The 26,057-nt window shown below is 47.6% G+C and overlaps 1 pseudogene; it reads left to right on the forward strand.

Annotated features, from left to right (window-relative positions):
• Positions 1–11,704: 11,704 nt before the first annotated feature.
• Positions 11,705–12,220, forward strand: LOC126492821 (40S ribosomal protein S2-like; annotated as a pseudogene).
• The last annotated feature ends 13,837 nt before the right edge of the window (positions 12,221–26,057 follow it).

The raw sequence follows: 26,057 nt of genomic DNA on the forward strand, positions 1-26,057 counted from the left end.
TTTCATGTGGTGTAAAGAGGAACAATGGGTGTTTACTGATTTTCTACATTGTTCTGAGCTCTTTTTAGGTGGGTACATTCTAGTTCATTCCACATGACCTCTTGGTATAGGCACATCCGTTGCTATTTTTAGAGGCCGCAGTACAGGAGCTTGGTGATGGGCCAAGGATCCCAGCTGGTGCCCGCGTACTGAGGCAGCCACCGCTTGAAACAAGATCTGTTTTACTAAAAAAAAAAAAGTAATAAATAAAAACCTTAGGTTATTCCCGGGTAGTTTATCTATTCATTGATTTTTTCCAAGAAAGCAGTGCTATGTACCGGAGAAGATCCACAGACTGTGTGGTTTTGCCAATGGGTTCTATTCCTGGTGCTTTCCTTCGGAGGAACACCTGCTGCCTTTGCTGTCCCGGTGGAAATGGGGCCGAGGAGATCTGTGGACAGGCAGACCAGCCTGGGAAGAGTCAGCTGAGCTATTTCCCAAGGAGACTCATTTAGATACTGAAGGGGGCCTTCTTCCCTGGGCTGTCATTCCTTTATGCATTTTCAAAGTTGGTCCCTTAGAAATCCCCATGGGGATTTACCTTCAAAGAATGAGAACTCAGAGAAATGACTGCCGAGGACAAAGCAGGGAATGGAGATGGGCTTGGAGCACCATGGCTTGCCAGATGGGAAAGGCTCCAAACACAACAGTGTATGACCTCTCTGTGTCTGTCAGGGCTAAGGTGCTCCTTAGCTACATTTTATCAACTGCCCTGGTCCTTAGGTCCTTGACAATTAGGATACTGTGCAAGAGATGTTACAGTGGCTCTGGGTGCCACCAGGTAGTGCATACATATGTTTTATAGATTCTCTACTTGGTGACATATTCACCGACCCATTTACTCACCCTTCATTCATTCAGCATCTACGCATTTATCCATCCACTCATCCACCCACCTATCCACCCCCATTCAATTCAATTGTCCATCTATCCATCTTCCTATCCATCCCCCCATTCAGCTAGCCATCTATCCATTCTCCTATCCATCCCCCATTCAACTATCCATCTATCCATCCACCTATTCACCCCCCCATTCAGCTAGTCATCTATCCACATATCCATCCCCCCCCATTCAGCTAGTCATCTATCCACCTATCAATCCCTCCATTCAGCTAGCCATCTATCCATCCACTCACACCACTCTCCCAGCCACTCAGGCCTCCTCTCGACGAGGTACCTTCTAGCTAAATGGAATCCTCCATTGTTCTTTTCATCTCACGTTCCTCTCTGCACATCTGTGCGCCATCTCCTGCATCATGACATTTCTGGCTCTGCTTTCTTATTTTCAACGGCAGAAAATGAGATTTACTTTCTTTTTTATCCCTTAAAGAACTTCCCCTGGCATTTCTTTATCCTCCAGATATCATCCTGTTTATCTGGTTTGCTTTGGAAGTGTAGCCCTTGAAAGAGCACCCTATATCCATTAGTGTCCACTTCTCCTCTCCCATATGCTCCTGAATGCACACCTCCAAAAAATTGCCCTTGTTAAAGTCATCCATGACCTCTACCGCATTGGACTCAATAATAGTTCTGTCCCCATTTCTCTGGGCCTGACCTTGGCCCATAGAAACAGTAGATTTCTCTTTCTTCCTTGAAGTTATTTATTTCCTTGGCCCTTGGCTCACACCCTGCCTGGTTTTCCTTCTACCTTCGTGGTGATTCTACCTCTGTTGCAACCCCTTCTCCATAGCTCCAGAATTTTAAAATTGGATGCCTTGGGGCTAAGTCCTTGGATATCTGAATTCTACTCGGTTGCACTTAATTGATTCCTTTCAGATCTAGATAGTCATAGATAGAGTCTGTGTTGATCAGTTCTGTTAGGAATACCAACCTAGCCCTCCCATGAACTTTACACCCATTATTCAAACTCTCCATTTGATGCTTCATTTGGACACAGGATGCCTCAATATCCCATGCCCAAACCAAACCCAGATCTTCCTTATCCACACCCCATTTCTCTCTCATATTCTTCTTCTTTAAATCTCAGGCAACCACAACCCTATCCTTTGCCTTTTCAGCCAAATGCCTGGGTGTCCTCCCTTCTTATTTTCTCTTAAAGCACCACGCTTCACCAAATCCCATGGGCCGCACCTGCAGCCTGCACCATTCCCTGCACTGCAGCTTCAAGCCAGGATCTCTCCTACACTGAGAAGATACATGATGCTGTGAACATCCTCATTGCTGCTTTGGACCTCAGTCAGTTCCTAGCACGGAACCAATGTGTTTCCATAAAACACGAATAAGACTTGGTCACGCCAATGATTGATAAGGAAATCTTTCGTGCTTAGGAAAAAAAAATGTCTGCAGCAATAGGGTCCTCCATGATGTGGCTTCATCCTCTCTCTCTCTCTCACTCTCTCTCTCTCTCTCTCTCTCTCTCTGACAGGGTTTCTCTATGTAACAGCTCTAGCTGTCCTAGAAATCACTTTGTGGATCAGGCTGGTCTCGAACTCACAGAGATTCTCCTGCTTCTGCCTCCCGGGTGCTGAGATTAAAGGTGAGTGCCACCACCACCCGGCTCATCACCTCTCTTACGCTCTTGTATACATCTCCCCTGTGCTCATTTTACAAGACACTCTTTCCTTAGCAAAAAACAGGCTCCTGATTCAGAATCTTTACACGTGCCATTCTCTGCTTCAATTATGTGTCCATCCCTTTCCTCTTCCTCCCTCCAGGTAACCCCTCTTCCTCAGATGACCTTCCACCAGTCTCTCCCTCGGGTGACCCTCCCTCATACCTTGCCCTCCAGTACCAGGTGACCCTCAAGCACCCTTCCTTTTCACTCAGGTGACCCTCCATAGCCCCACCCTCCTCTCACAGGTCACCCTCAATCATTCTCTCCTATCCAAGGAGACTTCCCATCAGCCTCCCCCTCTTCCTCCATCGTACAGACTCCTTCACTCGGGTGACCCTGTATCAGCTTCGTTCTCCTTCACCAGGTGACCCACCACCAGACCCTCCATCCTCTTTCTCTCTCGTTTCTTTCTGGTCTCTTGCTTAGTTTTAGCATCTCGGTGAGACTTCCATCAACACCCTATCTAAATTTTATCACACTTATTTTTATCTGCCTTTCAAGCTTTTTTTTTTGTTGAGAAAAATTCCAACCCATTATATATTTTTCTAGCTCATTATCTTCTGCACTGGAAAGGACAGAGCTGTGGGAAGCAATGCTTGCCTCCCGTCAGATCTCTCGTTGCAGCAGCCTCCAGCTCCATCTGCTCCTAACCCGGTGTAGGGCTCCGGGACAGTGTTGGCCTTACGGGCACCCTGCTGTTTTCCAGAACCATCCCTGACCCTCCTGCTAACTGGTCAGGCTTTTAGCAGATCATCTTGGAAACACATCAGGAGGATCACCTAAGCCCCAGAATTTGGGCCAGGAGAAGAACCACGATGAATATGTATTGCTTCTCCCAAGGCTCCTGTAGAGGATTTTCCAGCTGAGGGTCAGTTTGGAGACTCCCAGAGTTCCACGTCAATGCATCTCTGTCCTTGCCAAGAGTTCAAAGGACACACGGTTTTTGCCTCATTAATATTAACTCCCTTGCTATGGGGGCTTGTCCCGATGACATCTCTTTTTATTAAATATTCATTGCTGAAGTGAGCAGTGTTCTGTAGATTGACTGTTACCAGGGGACATCACAGCTAATTGTCACCGTTTGTCTCCCTGCCCTTTGAGAGTCAGTGTCCCTGCCAGGAAGGTCTAACCTGGTCTTCCTTGGGGAGGGCTTGGGTTTGATGAGTCCCTCAGATGTCCTTAGATTCACCAAAGGCCAGGGACCAGGCACTGTCTAGGAGAAGCCTGTATCGCATGCCTCACGCTGAGAGCGGGACTCTGTCCCCTGTAATTGGACGTATTCTTCCATAGCCTCACCATTAATGGATGGTCGTGTGAAGGACTTTTCTATAGCAAGCCCTCATTTTACAGATATGATCATGGGATTCAGAGGTGTGAAAGTTATTATTATTACTGGCTATGTATATTAGCCAGTTATATACAAACCGGCTTGGGCAGACTGGAGAAAAGTCCATGGTTTTTACTAGGCTACTGGATAGTGAAATCAAAGCCAGGCACCTGTAACGAAGCCATGTCCAGGTCTCCCAGAGCCCTTTAAAGCCTATCTGCTTACCAAAGTGTAGTGAATAGCAGTCATGGAGACTTGATCCACCCACCTTGACAGCCCAGCAGTGATGGAAACATACAAGTAAGCACTGTTCATAGGAAGGATGTTCAGCTTGGGTGTCAACATTGACCACTGTCCAACACTGGCCACTTACTTCACAGCCAGCCAGACTTCCAACTGAGTCTATTTTGTTTAAGCTTAAGGCGTTGTCTGTCTCTAAGGACTAATATCCAGGCTCAGCTGAGAACTGTGTTGAGCTCCTTTTGCCACACAGTTTCTAAGGGGATTTCTATGCTGGCTTCCACAGTTCCTGCACCATGCCATAATTCCATCAACAGCAACAGCATTCCGATTCTCTTCGTTGCTAACTTCTGGCTTTGACATGTGTTTTGCAGAACTGGGATCCAATCTGAGCCTCAACTGTTGCTGGAATATTAACCATTCTGAGAACCTAGTCTGCGACCGAAAACTCGGTGCTTTGTTGAGGTGTCTTTTGGTCTGATAACACTAAAAGTTAAATTTAAATGTCTTTGAAAAAAATTTAAAGGTCTGATGTAATGTTAAATCTTCTTATTATAGTAATAAATAGATAAACATGGCAGCCAAGGGGCTTGGCTTTGCTCTACACCATTTAAATAGCTTTCCAAAGGTCCATATTTAAAGTTGGAGTTTAAAGGTGAGGCCTAAGATGTTCCCAGATGCCTGAGATTTGCAGTAATTCCAATTTCAGAGGGCTTTAACCCATGTCTCCTAATCTGTAGCCTTGTAGAAATAAGAGGCAGTGGTCTCAGATTGCTCCTGAAAAACAGCCTTGTTCCCAGGCTGTTGTGAAGTTCAAGCTATGTGTCCATCCCTGGCAGGGTCTGGGTGGCCTCTACTGAGCCCCCAATGACAGCAGTGCACTAGGAGAGTGAGGCCTGAGAGGTAGCACTCAGTGTCCTTGCATGTGACCTGTAGCTGTTCCTGTGGCGGGAGTCCATGGAATTAATAGGAGACAAAAATTGGCAAGAAGCAAAATTTGTCATGGATGGCGGAGAGGGTCTCCAAGTCAGTTCCCTGCTCCATGATGTGGGGACAGCTTGCGGACCACATGGGAGAGGGTGGCTCGGAGCATGTGTCACTCGTTGTTTTGGGTACATTAGAAAAGACATCCGGGGGGGAGGTCCACAGACTTGAGCCAGTCCTGGCATCGCCCTGCAATGAGAACCCGCCTCCTAGGAACCCAGGACTGTCACTGTGGTGTGGCACTGGCAGAACGTATGCCAAGCTAGCTCAGAGAAGGAAGGAAAGCATCACTGGGACAACTCAGACAGCCCCCTGAATGATGTTCTCCAAGCCTTTGTCTCTCTCCATCACATGGAATTTCCTTATGATGCAGTCTCAGACAACTCCATCCCGGGGAGTCTCTGGCACTGGAGAACAGTCTCAAAGCATACTTCCAACTCTCAGAGTTGCTTTTTTTTTTTTTTTTTGTTCAACAAACTCTGCAAAATAAATGAAATTTTGCAATTAGCTTCTTATTGTCCCTGAACTCGGTAATGAAGGAATTGGGGGTGTTTTCCTTTATCGTTTTCATGTTTCATTGTACATCATAATGAATGGTGCCATTTACTCTCAGGTAACTATGTGGAGTGACACGAGCTAATTGCATACTTTGCAACCTCAAATCAGCAGAATCTCACAATATATCATGATAATGCTCCTGTATTTCACGGAGGAAACGGGCTGGTGAATACCAGGTTAATTATGCATGCATTTAATAGAATCATGGCGTGGGGTGGTAGGTGGGGGAGTTGAGGGAGAGAAGATGTGGAGTCAGCTCCTTCACTCCCCCTCCTCAAGTACTTATTACTATATAGTTGTCATCTGCTGCCGGAGCGGGTAAGTGTGTGCATTTATTTGTACAATTATAAAAAAGCCCTTACTTTGCAATGCATTTTATACTATGTACAATATATCCGTGGATAGTATCTTACTGGCTCACCAGTATACTTAGGGATTAGTAGGCAAAGGAATAATTCCTCTGTTTTTTTATTTGTTTGTTTTTATAAATGAGGAAACTGATGCTTAGGAAGATCGAGTCTTGAAACAGCCACCAGGTTCTTTCTACTACAGCCAATTGGTTGGTCCAAGATGTGTGTCTCAGAAAACTTAATCCAGAAGGCAGCAAAAATGCCCTGCTCTTCTTAACTCTGACACTGAGGTACCATCCAGCCCGCAGCCCACACATGTGGGGCTACTCTCGGTCATACACACTGCAGCTCTTCGGATGGTCACCTCCTTAAATGATGCCTAAGTTTGCTCACTTGCATCCCTGTCTTCTCCATGGGCTGCTAGCAAGCTCATTAGGAGTCCCCATCACTGTGAGACTCTGGGATAGTCCTGATGTCACCCTGTTCAGAAAACCTCCCTCAGTGCTTAGGACACAGACCCTCATTTTCTCTACTCCCGATTTTTTCCCAGTGTCTTGTTTCTCTCCCTGTGTGCTATCACCTACCATTCTGTGCGCTGTCGCACATAGTCTTACATGTGACTTTTTGCCATATATTCAAGGACCAGCCGCCATCAGTGTGAGACTTAAGGGGACATGATATTCACGGGCATTTAGAGTGCCCTGAAAACCTCTTCATAGCTTTCGTCCTCCTTGACTGCCTATGTCCTGTGTCTCTGCTGTCTCCGCCAGAGATGAAGTCACTGACCATGGAATATTGGGCACATACTGTGTTTCTGCCACCACAGTGCCCTGACCTGAAGACAGAAGTAGCTGCTCATCAAGTGATGGATTCCCAGAGAGCTGCCTAGCGTGTGTCTCACTTCCTTTGTTCTCACTGGGTCTCTGCAGAGACCGACGTGATGTTTGTCTCACAAAGGCAGAGACAACACAGGGAGAAGGGGCTCTCCTAGGTGTCTGGAGACTGGAAGGGGTAAGGCAGATGACATGTTCCTTGATTAGGGCTTACACACTATGATTCTCAGTTTCCAACAGCTACTAGCACTTTGTAGCTGGTCCCTGGCTGTGGACAGATCTCACCCCATTTCCTGTTGGGAGATGTAAGAGAGAGACCACTGACTCTTTGCCCAGAAGTTCTAAATAGGGGAGATGACGAATCTAGAATTTCCCTTCTTTGGGAAGAACCTGGGGTGCTTTCGCTGAGCTGTAAAGGAAAGGGGTGAGACGGGCATCTGTCTTAACCCAGGTATGCGCAGGGCTGCAGAAAGCACCTGGGAGCAGACCCAAGCCATTTGCAGGGCAGGGAGACCACAGTGAGTGGTTAGTAGAGACAGGGCAAAGGGGGAGGGGCAACTTTTCCTCCACAGATGTTAGCAGGTTTCAGTAGAATCCCCTTTGTGGAGTGAGAGCTGAAAAACTGCACACACATCCACACGTATATGTTCATATACTTACATATATATTAATTGCCATGTACCCACTGATAACAAGCCTGTTTCCGTGTCTTTGCCTTTGTGAATTACGCTACCATAAACATGTAAGTAAGGGTTCCTATTCCTGTGGAGACACCATGACCAAAAGCAATTTGGCGAGGAAAGGCTTTATTTCATCTTATATCTTGTAGCCCGTCGCCCAGGGAAACCAGAGCAGGAACTTAAAATAAGAATCTGGAAGCAGGAACTGAAGCAGAGGCCATGGAGGAGTATGGCTTACTGGCTTGCTCCTCATGACTTGCTCAGCCTGCTGTCTTATAGCACCCAGCCCAGGGATGGCCCCACCCACAGTGAGCTGGACCCTCCTACATCAACCATCGACTAAGAGGATGTACAGCAGACTTGCCTCCAGGCCAACCTGGTAGGAACATTTTCTCAACTTCTAAAATGACTGCAGCTAACTCATGTCAAATTGACACACCAGCTGGACAACACAGAGGGCAGCTGTTGTCCCTCCTACCTACGGATTTGATTTCTCCCCTACCTCTGTTCTAAGACACTTTTCTTCTGCTTTCTGAATGTGTTGGTTAGATGACCTGTCAAATTCCCCAAAGGAGCATTTGTTCTATGCAAGGTACCCTGAAATCAAGCATGGGAGCCACTGTGTTTTCCTTTGGTCTCTAGGGCACCCATGTTTATTGTTGTATACTGCAAGATGCCAATATTTCCCGTTTCCTGCTGTGGGATACCCATAATTCCTGTCATGCTACCCTCTATGAGGACTCAGTGTTTTCTCTTCCCTGATGTGAGGTATTCTTATTTCCTGTTGCCCTCTGTGAGGTCAAAGCTTAGCTTGGGGAAACAGAATGCTTGGCTCATGCCAGGTAGAAGCAGAACTCTCCCCCTACTCCGTGAAGCCATGCCGTGTTCTGTAGCAGTCTCTCACGGGTTTGGGACTCACAAGGTTACTGCATTGCCTGGGCTGAACTTGCATCTGTGACCCACAAGTAAGCTTCTGCCCCAACCTCACCCATCCCAGGTCTCCGTTCTCTGATACTCTGCAAATGACTTTTCTGGGATTCAACAGCTTTATAGGATGATTGAGGAAACCACATAGCTACAACCATCAAAGGCCTCTGCCTCCAAGGTTGGCCCATGTGCAGCTGCCCTGGCTTGGTGCATATAAACAAGATAGAACCGAGGTAGCAGAGGAAATGTGAGCTAGAAACACAGCAGAAGAGAGGAGGGTCAAGAAGCAGAGATAAAACATAGCTTGGTGTGTGTGTGTGTGTGTGTGTGTGTGTGTGTGTGTGTGTGGTAACGTATGTGAGTAATCTCTGTGGTATGGCCTGTGTTTCTGGAGATAGTATGCACTGTTCATGAACATTTGTGTACTGTGTGTGTATGTGTACATCAGCACTATGCACACATATATGTATCACAATGAATGACACTATGGGTCATTGGTGACTTTTGTCCCCAGTGCACAGCCACCTAGGAAGCAGCTATTAAAAGTTGAGGTATTAGGTGTTCCTGCCTCAGATAGCCCATCTTGATAAAACACCCAGACTTACCTCTATCCTCAGAATCTCCCTGGCCCTCATGCTACCTCAATAGGAATGACAGAGTGCTGAAGGTCTCAGAAGATGGCAGCTTGATACACAGTGGGGTGTGGGCCCCTGGTCTCCCAACACAGGGAGAAGCTGCTTGTGAGGATGAGATGCCCTCTGCTTGCAGAAGTGGGTCAGATGGGGAAGGGAGAAGCTGCTTGTGAGGACGAGAGGTACTCTGCTTGCAGAAGCAGCTTAGATGGGGAAGGACATCCCATCAGTCCCCAGGAAGCATTTCAGGGCACAGTGTGCGGAAGAAGTTATAAGAGGCAGGGAGGGTAGACCTGAATGGTAGAAGGGTACATGGTACACCTGTGAGCTCTAGTTGCTTGTCCATTCATCTGTCTGTCCATCCATCCAAGGCTCACTCACCAGGTGCACTGTGGTGGAGGGATGCCCTCCAGTCTGGTGGGCAACATGGAGGGAGGCTATCACATAGGGGATGGTGCTTTCTCACACTGGCCTGTTGATTCGATGTCGCTGGGGCAGCCTCACAAAGTCCCCCACAAACTCCCAGGCACTGAATAAAGCCCGCCTTCCTTCCATGCCTGCAGAGAGTCCACAGAGCTCCAGGCTGTGTAGATGACAGAGTGGATAGGAGAGCCACGTTTCCAGTCCCAAGTGTGTGAGGCAGTACTGGATATATGTTATAAGGCCTTGCAGTGCAGACACGGTCCCTTCTTAGCTCTTGCCTTACTTCAATGCTTTTCTCTGCTTTTCCTTTAGGTGCATCATTAAGAACTTACTTTAGCATGGAGATGCCACATGTTCAAGGTAATCACACACTGCCAGGCATGCAGGCATTATGGTCAGAGGCAAGGCTCACTATCTAAATCCAGTAATCAGGGTACCAATGAGACAAACAACCTAGGATGTTCTGGGACATTGGGCCTCACCTTGCCTCTGTCCCTGAACATCCTTAGAACCTCAGTTTCTTTACTGCCTCCTCTTCACTCCATTTCCCTCCATTCATATGTATCTATGTGTGTGTTTATATGTGTGTGTGTGTGCACACAAATGTATATAATCTATATTCTGCTCATGAGAGAAAGAATGCAATATTATGCAATATTCGTTATTCTGGGTTTCTGAGTCTGGTTTATTTTGTCTAAACCTATAATCTCCTGTTCTATCAATTTTCCTCCACTTGACACAATTTCATTCCTCCTCATGGCCAACCAGAACCCCATGACGCATGCATACCACCCTTTCATCCATCTGGTGATAGACAAGGAGACTGGTTCTACAACTTGGCTCTTGGGGCAAGTGCAGCAATAAATGTACAAATACCTTTGTGGTGCATTGACTTTGAGTCCTGGGGTCTATACCCAGGTGGGCAGCTGGAACATGTGGTGGTCGCTTTTGCAATTTTCAGAGGACACTCCATACAGGTTTCCAAGTTTATGTTCTCACCAGCAGCATGTAAGTGTTCTTTCTCCACATCTTTGCCAGTGTTTCATGTCACTCTTTTCAGTAAAAGTCGTTCTGGTTGGTGGGATGGCATCTCAGCATAGTTTTTAACTTGTGTTTCTCTGGCATCTGTGATTTCTCTGTAGGTTAACATGTGTATGCTAGAAAATCTTCCAGGTTCTGGAATGTGAGAAAAGATTGAGGTGAAACCTCAAACCAAATCTGAAAGTGCAGGTAACCCTATTCTAGTAAACATGCATGAGCTAGGCAAAGGAAAGGCATGGTGTTGACTGGAGCCTCGGAACACACACTTCAAGGAAATGAGAAGGCGGGAGCAGTGGGGAGAGAGGGCAGAGATGGTTGTTCTCAGGCTGGTGACCTGTGGTCAGAGGGCTGGGATGCTGGTGACCTGGAACTGGGATCGGTGGGTATTTGGCTTTGGCACCAGGGCTGGTTTGATCAAAACTGATCTGATGAGAGGAGTGGAGAGGCCGTGGGCTCAGAGGTCACTGGTACTGAATGGAGGCTGTGGATGTTGCATTGCTAGGGTGACAGAATATAAGGCAATGAAAACATTGATCAAGGAAGTAACTGAGCTCCATTTCAGAACCTGGCTGTGCAGTGATTGGACCACAAAGGGATGGGAGAGGATGATAATGGCAGTGTGCTGTGGCCGTAATCCAGATAACAGTAGAAGTAAGGATGGGGCCTTGCCTGGAACAGGAACCCATTGACAGACAGGATGGCGCCTCCATCTGAGGGAAAGGGAGAAATAAAACATGATTAAGTTTTGCCGAAGATGCGCTGAATGGTGGTGTCGTCTGTCGAGCTGGGGATGACAGTGAAGACTGATTTAGGGATGAAAAGTCTGCTTTTGAAGCTTAGTTGGAAATGTCTGTTAGCCAATGAGCAGAAGTCCTGTCGGGGAGCAGGTAATAGCAGGCTGTGCCAGGGATATTGACAGAGTAAAAGGCAGACGTAGATCAGCTGTGCGCAGGTGAGACTCAAGGTTATGGTTCAGAAGGAGCCGCCTTGAGAATAACACAGAGAAGAGCATGGGGGCCAAGTCCGAGGCTAGAGGTGAGGAAGAGCTGGGGAGAGAGCAGCTCTAAGGGGGCGCTGTCACGTGACAGTGCCAAAATGTGCCAGTGCAGAGGCAGACGACCGACCAGCTTCAAGACTTTTGTTGTTATTGGGGATTGCATGGTCATATTTGTGTTGGTGGTAAATGCTCCCAAGGGGTAGCCATTGCCATCTGAGGAACCATCATCTTAGCCAAGATTTCCATTTCCCTGTGTAGAGAAACTACTGGGGGAACAAGATTGGCAAAGTGACAGGCCGCAGTGGCTCTGTGTTGGTGCACCTCATTCCTGTCCACAGAGGCACTGGCACAGTCTCTGATCCTGTGCCCAAGAAGCTACTGATGGAGGCCGGTATTGATGATGGCTGCGCATCAGCCAGGGGCTGCACTGCCACCCTGGGCAACTTTGCCAAGGCCACCTTTCATGCCATCTCTAAGACCCACAGCTACCTGACCCCCGACCTCTTGAAAGTGACTGTGTTCACCAGTTTGCTCATCAGGAATTCACTGACCATCTTCCAAAAACCTACACGGCAGTCTCTGTTCCGAGGGCACCAGCTGTGACTACCACCTAAGGATTTTTTTTTTTTTTTGGTTCAGACTTAGCTCAAGGGAGCACAACACGCCTGGTTAGGGGTCACCACAACAAGGAAGTGTGTGTTCAAGGATTGCAGCCTTTAGAAGGCTAAGGACCACTGTTCTAGAGTAAATGACCCGGATGCATGTAGAGGTCAGAGGATAGGTTCTGGAAATCAAGACCAGAAAATGACAAGCTATAGGGAGTGCTGATTTAACACTGACAACCTCCATAGAACTTGGCTTCTTCATCCCGTGTGGGGACCGATGCAGAACACGTATGGAGGGCAATGAGAAAGGCAAAGTGAAGTTATGTGAATTCACTTTCCTTCTTTAGTGGAGAAGATGCGTATCTTGGAGGTTAAGTGATTCTGGGATTTGAATTCCAGAATCAACCAGTTTTAAGAGTCTTGGAGCGCAACAATCAAGCAGGAGCCACTGGCTCAAGCTAGGCCTGGATTGCTAATGAAACAGTGGCAGGGAATCTAAGCCTACCCACAGCAGAACTCCAGCCAAGTGCCCACCCCATGCCAAACACAGTCAATTGCACCAACCAGGAATTGGGCATTTAGGCACTACAGTGATCCCCTTGTAACAAGGAAGTATGGCCCAGCCCAGCATCATGGTAACCTGAATGAGACAGGGACACCCACACACAGGCCTGGGGCTGCCCACCCTGGGCTTCAAGGAGAAAACACAGGCTCACTCAGTACCTTACAACACCATCCAGATGGGCACTATTAGAGTGAACAGAGCTACGGTATGGTGGTGTATTGGGGAGAGAGGGAAGGAGAGGGGGGGAGAGGGAGAGAAATATGACAGACAGGCAGAATGGTTTAGGTCTTAGGGACAAAGGCATATCTGAAAAGATGAGGGAGGAAGGGAGTGGGCTGAGACGGTGAGGGAACTGGCACCTTTTGTGAGCCCTGGACTTTGTCTGGGCAGCACGGCAGAGATGACCCTGTTGATGAGAACACAGATGAGCCAAGCCTGAAGATGTGAGCCTGGGAAACCCAGTCCCACCCCTCATCTGCCACATAGCTAAATGGGCTAGGGAGAGATGCCCCCTCTGTCCATCAGTGCCTAGGGCAGGTGAGAGAGATGGTCTTGTGGTTGCAAGACTGGGAGAGCCATCCCCAACCCCCACCAACTGCAACATTCAGGAGAGCAGGCCCTGTACCTCGTGAGGGCAGTAAAAACAGCCAACCCTGTTGGCGCAGGCACAGGTGAGGCAGCCCTGAAGTTGTGACCGAGGGAGAGCTGTTTTCCTTACACATCTGTCCTGTGGTGGTATGGATGGGGGAAAATGCCCTCCTCCACCCCTGGCCATCAATGCCAAGGACAGGTGGAAGAACTGATCCTGTGGTTATAAGAATGGGAGAGCCATCCATGACCCTCACCAGCTGCAACACTAGGAGAGCAAGCCCTGCACCTCACCAGCACGGTACAATAGAGCCAACCCTGTTAGCAGAAGTGTGGGTGAGTCAGCCCCAAAACTGTGATCATAGGAGAGCTGTCCCCATTTTCCATCTGGTAGACCAACCCTACAGCTGCCCAGACTCAGACCCAGGGTTATGTATCATTTGGCCCGCCTCAACATCCACCCCATTTATGATCTGCCAGAGCATGTGAAGTGATCTGAGCCACAGACCCAAAACTGCAGGATCTCCACAACACAGGGTGGCAGCGGGATGTCCAGAAAGAGTTCTGGGGTGCCCAGCATCAGTTGTGTAGTGGAGACCAAGGGCCTCAAGCCAGACCAATGACTCTTTGTAATAAACACTTGCAAGTAGAGGTATATGGGCAAAAAGGTATACAGCTTAAGTTGTTGGGTCTCACTGCAGCTTCCATGATGAGATCTTTTTTTTTATTTTCCCTATTTCTATTTTTTTTCATTTTCTTTTTTCTTTTGAATTTTGTTTTGTTTGGAAGGGTGTAGGAGCAGAGGATAGATGCAAAGGGACAGGGAATGAATGGGATCAGAATACATGATGCAGATGACACAAAGAGTAAGAATAACAACGAAGAATCTTGGAGCTCTTCACAGCCACCAGGAGGTTTGTTCCAGGCCCGAGTTAGCATCTCTTTGATAGTATGGTCTAGAATGATGGGCTCCAACTCATGGTTCATGAACATAGAGTTGTGCAGGGCCACAGCAGGGCTGGCTAAGGATCTTGATAGCATCCCATCTACTTTCTGGCAAACAGAGGTGTATCTTTAGAATCTACTTTGTTCTCTGCACCTGCTACATGTTTTCGTAGACAGGTTTCTGGATGCTGTAAGGGTGATGGGTATAGAAAACCACATCCATATGCGTTTTGAGCCAAAACAGGGAGGAGAATGAGACGGCCTTGAGGATGAGGACCTCAGGCAGGCATTCCCCCCCCCCCCCTGAGAGGTTTGGGTGATCAGTTACCAACCTGAACTCAGTTTCTCAGAAGCTGCAGTGGGGAAGAGTAATGAATCAGGGCCCTGGCTATAGGACCATCTAGACTTGAGAAAGCAGACAGTGTGACACAGAACCCAGAAAAACTGAGTGAAGACCCTGCTAGAGAAGATTTTTGTCAGGACCATGGTGGTGGTTCCCACAGTGTGTTAAAATAACCTCGGCAATCATCAAACATCCTGATACACAAGTTGAGCTAAGACGATCAGCCCAAAGTCTTGAGTTGAGATTGAGGCTCAGCCCATTTTACTGTATCTGTTGGATTCTACTGTTGAGATAACTTGGAGAACCCTCACCAGGGAAGGGGGCAGCTGTCCCTCTGGCACGGCCATGGGATGTGCTGTGAGTTCATGTGAATCTGGAACACATACAAGCAGAAGGCAGCTTGCCCTCTGACACCAGACCTACCAACTGCTCTCAGAGTATGGCTCTCCGCCTGTGCCTGTTGGGCAGCCGTGAGCTGCTGGAAGGGAGCTCTGCCATTAAACCGTTTCTGCTATGGGCGATCCTCTGCTCCCCATCCTACCCACTCACACGTGCAAAGTCCTCGCAGAGCATGCCACACCATCCCAGGATTTGGTTGTTTGTCCTCCTGCCTATCTGCAGTCATTTCCCTGCAAGCTGAACGTGCTCCTTGGTGCAACAACAGAGCAGGGGTTCGTGACTCCCCAGCTGCTGTCCAGCATTGCTTTCAAGGTCTCACTGTGACAACTAAAGAAAAGACACGTGTTGGGTTATGCACGGCAGTGCAGTGCAATGACTATCTTCCCGTTGTTGCTGATGGATACACACTGAACATCTGCCATTGCCAGGATCCGTCCTGGGTACTGGGTACTTAAAGACAGTGAAGTCCACCTAGAGTACTGGGTACTGGGTTCTTAAAGACAGTGAAGTCCACCTAGAATGTCTTTTATGTATCTTCTCCACAGTTTCTTACTTCAAAAATGTGCTCTTTGCCCAAATGGTTTCAGTAGTTTCTAACCTAGCCCAACTTTTTCTGCTTCTGTTCTCACTTCACTGCTGTGCATCCTGAGGCAATTGGAACCCTCTGCCGCCACTCCCTGGCTTGGTACCAACCAATTCTCTGAGAACCAAGTGTCTAACCTCTCATGGGACTGAGAACAAATGCCCCCCTTGGCCCATGGGATGTCTTCCCAGCCACGTCTCAACTCCCTGCTCCCATTAATCCTCTGTTGAAGCCACAACCAATTACTCTCAGTTCATTAAACGAGCCATCTTGCCTCTCACCTCCAGATCATTGCTCACGCTGTTTACTCTGCCTGCAATGGTGCTCTCCCTGACTCTGCATTTTAATTGCCTATTTATAACTCCACCCATGAAGGCAGCGATCGGATGACAGGGTGGGGGAGATCCTTTGCCAGTGCCTAGCACAGTGCACAGATTCTGATAAGAGAATGAGAGATCTTAATAGAATTGATAAATTCGTGCATTAGTTAGCTGTGACACACAATATATATTACCAATGTCACAAATATCGGCTGTTGTGTCCTGCCAGTGGGTACTCTAGGTGGCTGTGGGCTGCTGCCAGCTTTTCTCTCTCCACCAAATAACCTAGACATCCAGTAATTGGTGGAAATTCAGAAGCCTTCTTTATCTTCTCTCCTGAGAAGCTGCTGGCAGATTTTAGTAAGATGGAGCTATCAGTGCTTTAGAAGAAGAGAATACGTTTATTAAACAATAAGTCGAGTAATAAAGCTCTCTTTATTTCCTTGTCTTGAGAATAAGCGTGCAATACAAAGTCATCGAGCTGCCATGGGTTTTATAATAAGCTGAGCTTGTGAAGCAGCCTTTTATGTACCATGCAGCGTATTAGGTGCCGTCCTCATTCCTTCCCAGGAGTCAGAGTTCTCCCACCTTTCTGTATTGTTCCTTTCTCTGCGGCATGACATTAGTTTACAGCTACATGTCAGAGGTCTGAGCTAGGTTTTCAGTCTCCTCTGAGCCCCTACCAGAGGTTCCTGATGGGGCAGCTGATGAGATCAGCCCTTCTTCTCCCACTATACCGAGGTAGCAATGTGGGATTGAAGGTGCTTGGAGAGCATCCAGGCCTTCTACAAAAGCAAGAGCACATTGCTCTCTTTTGCTAGTCTCTTGGACAACTTTGAAAGCTGAAAGCTTAAACTACTGGTGTCTAGGCACTGTCCTCCACATCATTAGTAACGTGGCAAGTCCAGCTGGTGCCCCACAAGAGTCCCAGCCACTCAGAAGAATTCATGGTGGCTTGGTTAGTGCTTGCTTTCGGCACCGTGACCATATATGTACCACAGCTTAGCTGTCCTTATCAGCTTCGCAAAAACTCTAAAAAGCTGTGTAACTGACACTTATTAGAGTCTAAATGAGTTTTATTTATTGTTATCCCTACCAGTGCCCACTGCTGCTTTGGGGAATGCTTCATCTGCCAAACGTGTGGGCCGATGGGGGCGCTGTACACAGAAGCCTCTCCCAAACATCTAACCGTTACAAACTTGAACTGCAAAGCGTAGATACCAAGCTGACTCAGCGTTGAAGTGTTTCTAAGGTGGGCCACCCGATTTCCTTATGCAAGGTTTGTAGGACACCTTCCACACTGTTCACTAGTGTCACAGAGAGCAGCGCTTGCATCCTACTGATGGGTACTTAGATGGCTGTGGAAACCTGCCAGCTTTTCTCCCTCCGCCAAATAACCAGGCACCCAGTGACCGGTGATTGCTCACGAGACTTCTTTCTCTTCTCTCCTGAGAAATTTTTGGCTTCTCAGAAAATAGAAAGCTAAATGAGTGGGTGAATGATAAATAAAAAAATACTAGAAATATTTTTCTTTCTACTTCAGATACTCCTCAGTGAAAATATTAGTTGATATTCATTTTTTAATATAAAAATCTTTACATGAAAAAGTAAGAACAGATTAATGAATGTTTGCTTGGTAAGTAGAGAAAAGGATCATTTCCAGGGTGAGCTGAGGAACTGTAGGAAAAGGTAGTAGGGTTTAGAAATAACCCTACTAAGGAAGCTGGGCCTTTCTTTTAATTTTCAATGTTTTCATACATGTGTATGGATTGTATGTACCCCTCACTCCTTCATACGCCTCTATGGAGTATCTTGATTGTATGTACCTCTCACTCCTTCATACATGTGTATGGAGTATTTTGATCATATCTACCGTTCACTCCTTAATACATGAGTATGGTGTATCTTGATCATACCTACCCTTCACTCATCCTTTCATCTCCCCTAAAGACCCCCATCTCATCTTCCTCCCAACCTCATGTCCATTTACAATTATTTATTTGTTTATAACCTATCCAGTCCAATCACTGCCTCCCATATGTGGCATGGGGTCATCCCCTGGGGCATGGGGAATTGATCAGTTGCTACACTCATAAAGAAACATGGCTGCAGAGAATGTCAATCATGGGACTGAGCTAGGTCTTCTGCATTTATATTATGGTTGTGTAGTTGGGTGTTCTTGTGGGACCCCTAACAGTGGAGGGGGTATCTCTGACTGTTTTGCCTGCTCTTGGGACCCCTTTCCTCCCACTGGGTTGCCTCGTCCATTCTTAATATGAGTGTTTGTGCCTAGTCTTATTGTAGATTGTTATGCCATGTTCCATTGATAGCTCTGGGAGGCCAGCTCTTTTTTCTTTTGAAGGCAGAAGGAGTAGATCTGGGGGAGAAGGGAGGTAGGGGCACTGGGAAAAGTCAAGGGAAGAGGCTGTGGTCGAGTTGTATTGTATGAGAGGAGAATAAAAGAAAGTAAATTGACAGGAAATTAAAGAGAAAGAGAAGTGACTCTCCCTCCATAAGCAGTCAGCAATGCTGACAACCCTCAGCACAGGGGAGGGCCTCGGGGCTCCTCCCTTGTCAATGCTGGAATTAAAAAAAAAAAAAAAACGTATGTGCATGTCTGTGTGTGTGCCTGAAGAAGCCACAGGTATTGGAACCCCTAGAGCTGGTATTATAGCGGGCCTCTGGACATGGGTGCTAGGAAGCAAACTTGGGCCCTCTCTGAGTGCAGTGCACACTCTTAACTGCGGAGCCACTTCTCCAGCCCTTATCGGGGAACTCTTAAGTGGCTGGGTCTTGTGCAGGTCTTATGCAGGGAACCACAGCTGCGGTGCGATCATCATAGGGCAGTCATGCCACATGGAGAGGTCAGCAGTCTATAGCATTCCCCCCACCCCCGCCACCATACTCCAGTTCTTACATTCCTTCAACCCCTAAGTCTTAAAGAATATGAAAGTGTTAACATCTGGGGTACTCAGGTGGTTTTTACATGGTGGTATGGGTTGTATCTAGAGTGGGTTTTTACATGGTGGTATGGGTTGTATCTAGAGTGGGTCTCGTCCTTTGACTGTTATCATTCCATCCCTGGCTTTGTCACTGAGTGGTGTCAGTAATGGCCATGGAACCTGGTGGAGACTCATCTGCCTTCTTCGGGGATGATAGCCAGCACTGTCAGATTTCCTGAACCAGGAGACTGGACATGGTCAGGGAGGTTTCTTGAGGAGGCATTGGAACTACTCAGACCTTCAGTGAAATCATTACAGTGAGTTAATGGGCATTCTCTGTGGTCTTTGACCAGTTTTGGTTGCTAGCCATGCAATGATATACATGGGAAAGTTATAAAAGGAAGTCAGTTGGACTCATGCTTCCTGGACCCGTTGGAAGCTGCATTCCTTTTGCTGGTGGATCCCAAAGGTGATACAGAGCCTCACCAATCAGGACCACCGAGACCAGCGAGAACAGCGCAGTGTACTCTGGCTGCTTCCAGCTCGTGATGCTCTGGGACACACCACAACCCAACCATAACACTGGACTCAAATACCGATTTAAATCATGATGCCATTGCGGGCAGTCATGGTAAGCTGAGAAACCTTCTAGCTCTTTTATATTGGCTTCCAAAGTCATAGCTTTCATAAAATTAGTAATCAAAAAGCTGCCAAGTATGGTGGCACATGTCTGTAACCTTTTCAACTTGGGAGGCAGAGATAAGAGGCTCTTGGCTACAAAGCCAACCTGAGCTATATAGCAACGTTGTGTCGTGAATAAAGGAAAGTGTGTCCGGTGACCCAAAACAATAAATTTATTACTTAGAGATTTGTGTACAATGCATTTATTATGTTCTTGCCCTAAAACCCGGTCTGATACTCGATGTGCTGAGAAGGGCTGGTATTCCACATTCCGAAGATTCTTCGTGGCAGAGGTTCTTCATTAGAGCAGGGCAGGAGTTCAGGGTAGAGGGCAGCCCAACCTTTGAGAAAGGTATGGCCATCTTAAAGAGCAGCCAGATGGAAGGCCCTCAGCTGAGGGTCAGAAGCGACCCCAATAGGGAAGAGAAAACTCCAGGTGAGAAGAGATGACATTTCCCCCAGCAGTGTGACACGTGTGTCTCCCTCCCCAGGGAGCTCCCTGCCTTGGCCCTGTGCCTCCCCCACCAGGACACTCCAGGAGGTCCCACTGCCCCTCTAAAACCCCATTTTCTTGGTTCTTCTTATCTCTTAGGTGACAGGGTGACTTTCAAAAGAGCCTGTATAAATTCTAAGAGGAAATCAGAAGGGAAAGATTACAGGGTAAAAATAGTCAGCATTCACAGTGCTAGGTCTCTTCTGCCTGCCTGGGTGGCTCCTTCTGGGTCTCTGCAATGGCCTTCTCTCTCCTCCACACTGCCCTAGTACGGTGGGGCAGGGTCTCTGCCTTCCCACAGTCATAGGGGACTGCTTTCATGTACCTTTCTAGACAGATGGCTCACCTGTCATTAAGCTCTTTGGGGTCCCCTACCTCTCTCTTCTCTTTCCCAGACAGATCTAATCATTAGCCCTCGTTTCTTGAGGTGGTGGCCCTTCTCTGGCTGCCCTTCCTTCTCACCTTCCTGTCCCTTGGACACACAGTTTCCCATTAAAATTCCCTATCTTCAGTTCTCAGCATGGTCACACTTGCTCTAAGCTTATAAGGACACACCACATTACTGCACAGCTTCTTCGTTTCTCCACCGCAGTCCGTGGTCCTCGGCTACCCCATAATTTGACTCAACCAATGCAAGTATCTTATCCTTCAAGTGACAGTCCCAAGTGATTCTCCCAAGTCTGAGAGAAACATCCAGTCTGCAAACACCTCCTATCAGTGCTGACATCACGGGGTTCTAACTTTTTGTGGGCGTTAGTCCCAACACTGGAGCAGTGGAAATTAGGCTCCCACAGGACAGCGGAATTGCGAAGCTTTGGCTACAGGGCAGTTATCTGAGCTAGCCACACAGGTGTGAAATACTTATTTGGCTTCTGGAGACTCCCTCTGAGTATTTCAGGCCAGGGGCTTGATAGCTGTGGAATGCAAGGTTGAAAATGGAAGACTCTTCCTGTCCTTGAGCCTTGCAGTAGTTCAGGGAGGCCAATAAGAAACCCTAGGGTGACGCCTCAGTTACAGGGCACTAAGGGTTGAGTTCTAACAATAGCAATGGAGTCAGGCAAGGGTGGAGAATGCCCAGATGTATGAGCTTCTGTGTCGTTTATAGAGAGGCACTCTTAAAGGCATTGGTGTAGGGGTCCCTGAACCAAAGAGAAGAATGTCCCAGAGGCTAGGAAGGTCCTATAGGTTGGATGGGTCAGTGTGGTCAGTATAACAGGAGGCCCACCAGGGGCACGGCTGGAGTGGGTGAAAGAAGAAGGGAGAGCAGGGGAGGAGCAATGGGAAGAGAGAAACAGAGGGGGAGGCCCTAGAGTCCATCCTGAGGGTGTGGTCTTCAAGTCAAGGTGAGATGGACTAACGGAGGGATTTCGGGAGGAACACACCGGGTTGTGAGTGGGAACCAGCAGATGCCGGGGAAAGCCGATGCAGCGGGCCCTGCTAGGAGCATGTGGAGGCTGTTCATGTGTGAGGAGGAAGAACCAGACCAGGGATTGGAGAGAGGGGCTCACAAAGAGCTCACTCCACAGTGGAGGGAACAGGATTCTATGAGCACAGTGGACATGCCACCATCCAGAGTTGGGGACAGAAACCAAGGAATGGAAGCGTCAGAGCAGGAAATGTCAAGTGACTGTGTACAACATTTGAGACACAGAACAACAAAACTGGAAGCTCTTCCAGAAAAAGGGGAGTTTGTCCTTGATACCTCTGTGTGGGGCGGTATCGTTTTCCACAAAATCTGAGTGTATTAGGCCAGCCCTCCACAGGAACTGAGGCACAAGCTGTGTGCAGAGGCTCTTGGCAATGTTACCGTGCACACTAATCACAGGGTACCAGGGATGAAGAGGAAATCTCGAATCCACAAAGGCGATGATTAGGCAGAGATGAAATTGATTGTTGCAGTGTTGGCAGGGCCTGTGATGGAAAGTGATGACATGCTTCCCTAGCTTTGGCTTTATGGAAACCACAGCACGTGCGTAGTGTATAGAGGTGTGTGAATGTGTGGCGTTGGGTGCTGTGTGTGCATGTGTACGGTGTGCGTGGTATATGTGTGTGATATGTGTGTTTGTGCATACGTAGTAAATGTAACCTGTAGTATATACATGGTATACGTGTATGTGCGTGGAGTAAACTTGTGTGTATGGTATGTACACTGTGTGTGTGTGTACATGATGTGTGGTGTATGGTATGTGTTGTGTATGTGTGTGGTATGTACCTGTGTGATGTATGTGTGGAGTATGCTGTGTGCTGCTTAGGTCTGTGTGTTTATGTGTATCTGTTGTAGATGTAGGGATAGAAATTAGGTCCAACAAAATAGATGAGGATGCTGTCTCATTCTAAGCTCCCCAGCAAGCCCCCTTTTTGTCCTATAGCGCTGAGGACAATGGTGCCTTTCCTTCCAATGTGAGTTCAGTGGCTGCTGTGTTTGTCCCACTTGAAGGTCGCGACTGTCCCATCAGGAACACCTTGAGAGCACCCTACCTGCCTATTCACCACCACATCCTGAGAAATTCTCAGCGCAGTTCCTATTTCCTGGTCAGTAAGCAGGTGGACTTGCAGGGAATGGAGACAAACAGGTGGAAGGCTCCAGTCACTGTGGGCTTTGATTTAGAAGTCAGATGATGAACTAAAGGGCATCACAACGAGGCTGCCATGCAAATGCCAACGTGGGAATGTGAGAAGATACCACACAAGACCACTCTCTCTGCTGGTGCTGCAGCTCAGTCAGTAGACTGTCTAACATATACAAAGCTCTCATTTTGATCCCCAGGACTGCATAAGACAGGTATTGTGGTGCATACCTGCACTCCCAGTGCTTGGGAGGTTGACACAAGAAAATAAAAGAATTCAAGGTTATCCTCAGTAATGCAGCAAGTTCAAGGCCAACTTGGGATGCGTAAGACACTATCTCAATAAGAAAAATCACTTTCTGTGCTGTGTTCCTATTGGACCACACCACTTAAGTACCAATCCTCTCCTCTCCTCTGTCCCTGACAGCTGTAGTACCCAGCAGAATGCACTCCCAAAGCAAGCTCCCTAGGCTCAGTCCCCATGGTCCTATCACTGCTGGTTAGACTATCCCTTTGGACCACACTGCCAGAGATTCAAGGATAGAAGGAAGGGGCAAGTATCCAATGCTTTTTCCCGGTTGGGACTGGTTTCCTGACTATGACAATTGTCTTCATGCTATTTCCTGATGGGAAGGTGTTCCCTGAGCTCCAGCATCAGTCTCTCAGTCTGTCTTGGACCACAGAGTGGGTGCTGCTGCTACTACTAATCTGTGCCCTGCTGCGTTCTTAACTTTGCTCTCACTTGATACAAACTGGAAGATGATCGAACTTCCTAAGGATGAGGTGTAGTGCCTGCCTGCTCCTAGCAGTGTAAGGCTCCCCTGGCATTGTCCTGTGTGTCTGTGTCTCTGTGTATGTAGTACGACGCCATCTGAGCTCTGTGTGATCTCAAGATGGAGCAGCTGAGTCTTCACGGACATTCATCTCTTATGTGTTACGATGAGCAGCGGCTGGCAGGTTTTAAAAGACGGTTTATGGGTAATTTATTTTCTTCTTTCATTTCTCTGACTTCTTAAGTGAACAAAGTGTAGTTTATGCCTTTCTTCAGTAGAAGATACTTACTTTGAATGAAATAAGTGCTAGCAGAGGGGCGGGCTAACAGACATTTAAGGAATGATTGTTCCCTGGTTTGGAGTGGAGACCACACACCAGAGTGTGTGGGGAGGGGAGATGAGGGCTCCAGCAACAGTTTTCTAAGGGTGGGGAACAAGCCCTGTGCTCCTGAAACGAGGAACTGGTTCTTCATGACATGGAGGGGAGGCCTCCGAGCAGACAGGGAGCTGGAACCACAGTTGAGAAGAAAGACTCAGCCAGGAATCAGGACGGTGTGTGCTGAGCAGAGAAGGGAGGGTACGGTGTGCCCTGAACAGGAATTCTCCAGCAACCTAGGGAAGCACAGCAGATCTGGAGGAACTGAGAGCCTACACCACATGGCCTGCGTATCAGCAAAAAGGAGGGAAGGATACCATTCAGATCACAGGCCTCAGGATGCTTCTGGCCTAGATCAGTCTGAGTAGACTAGATTTCAGTACCAGAGAGACTATACAGGAAGGTGGCTAGAAGCAGGGTACCAAACAGAAAGGGAAATAAGGTGTTTGCTCGTGTGAGGGCAGTGACTGAAGGAGATAACATAGATGTGTTATCAAAAAGCAAACTAAATAAATCACAAAAAGAGGAGGCAACCGAAACCCATACGAAAAACACATTCAAACAGACAAGAGGCATCACGTGGATCCCATCTTCCAACAAAATAAAATGAAGTACCCTAACCAAGCAAAAAAAAAAAAAAAACCAACAACAAAAATAGAGAAAAATGTATCTCAGAACAAAATAAAAATAAAAATGAAAGGAATAGGAAGACATGAGGACTCTCTCCTCCTAACCAAACAACCAATAAAACAGAAATAGACATGAAAAATCTCTCTCTCTTTCTGAAAGAGGAGAGAGGAAGAGAGAGAGATTAGCTGGAAAAGTCGGGAGTGTGGACTCACAGTGAGTGATCAGTTAGCAGCAGGCGGTAGGAAGCAGGAAAGAGCGAAAACCCAAGGCAACCTTCTGGTGTGAGCAAGGCAGCAGGAGGCTGGCTACGCTGTGGTAAAGCGTGAAGGGGAAGTGGTATGTGGTGGCAGATGACTGGCTGAGAGAGATGGGAAGGGGTCTACCCAGTGAGGAATGATGACTCAGCATGAGCAGACAGCTTCAGGAACCTCAAAAGGCTATGTGGAGGAGGAAGACAGAAAGGAAAGGACATTGCCATCTGGGACTCCTACCAATCAGGGTTCACTGTTACCCTAGCCTAGAAGAAATGGTTGCTCAAAGAAAGCATCTACAAGTCAGGATCATCACTCAGAGCCTGTATTTGCTTTCTCCAGAGAAATTCAAGCAGCACTTGAGCAAAGCCAAATACATAACATGCCCTCATAGTTCCATTCCTAACGTCACCAGTCCCTCCACATCTGGAAAGCAGCCCCAAGCACCTCAGTCACTGCCCCATTTTGCCTTTCCCTCCTCCAGTTCTCCACGACTGCTGGACCTCTCCACTTACGTGGAGACTTCAGAAGGCCAAGGAATCAGGAATCAGGAATCCTCTCTCTGCTTCCTGACTGTGGATACAATGTGACCAGTTGGCTTGTATTTCTGCTACTATGTTGTCCTTGCCGAGCCACACCATCGTCATTCAAGGTATCAAGACTTCATGAAGTTGTTTTTGCCTATCATTTTGTTGCAATAACCAGGAAAGTGACTAACACTGGATCTTGTCACTGTTGTCCCATTACCCAGAGGACTCCGAATGCAAAGCTGACATACACTAGGAACCACGCTCCCCATTGCATCTGGCTGGGTGGCTCTAGGACTTGGAATTTCTCCCAGCCTTGAGGGAGTGACAGGGGTGGACTTGGCATCCCAGAACTCAAAGGAGGTAAATGACTGCTAGAAATGACAATGTCCTCTACAGAGGTGGCTGGTTTGGATTTTTAGGGTTTCATAGAGAGTGGGACAAACGTTAGGACAGCTATCTCAAGCACAGAGTCAGCATGAAATATGAACGAGGACACCATAGAGCTAAGGGTGGCTTGGTCCATAGGAAAGGCCCCCAGATGTCTTGTTATAGATAAGGAGCCTTTTCCTGTCCCCCACTTGAGACTCATGCCATTGATGAAGCCTGTGCACACATGGTGTTTGCAGAATTGTTTCCAGAAGGGCTTTGCTCTTCTTTTCACCTCGCCAGGAGCAAGAAACAGATCAGAAGGGAGATTAATTCAGGCACAACCTCCTCTTGAGGGCTACAGAGGAGGGAACCTTGAAGAAGGCTGGGCTCACAGGGGAGGGATGAGCCCCGCTGGATTCCTTTCTCTTTCAGACTGTCTGAACTCAGCTCAGTAATGGACAATCAGCAACCCACTCTGATAGCAACCCATT

This window comes from Alexandromys fortis, unplaced genomic scaffold (genome assembly GCF_014885135.2).
Source record: "Alexandromys fortis isolate MF-2015 unplaced genomic scaffold, M_Fortis_MF-2015_v1.1 scaffold_320, whole genome shotgun sequence".
Classification (NCBI taxonomy): Eukaryota; Metazoa; Chordata; class Mammalia; order Rodentia; family Cricetidae; genus Alexandromys; species Alexandromys fortis.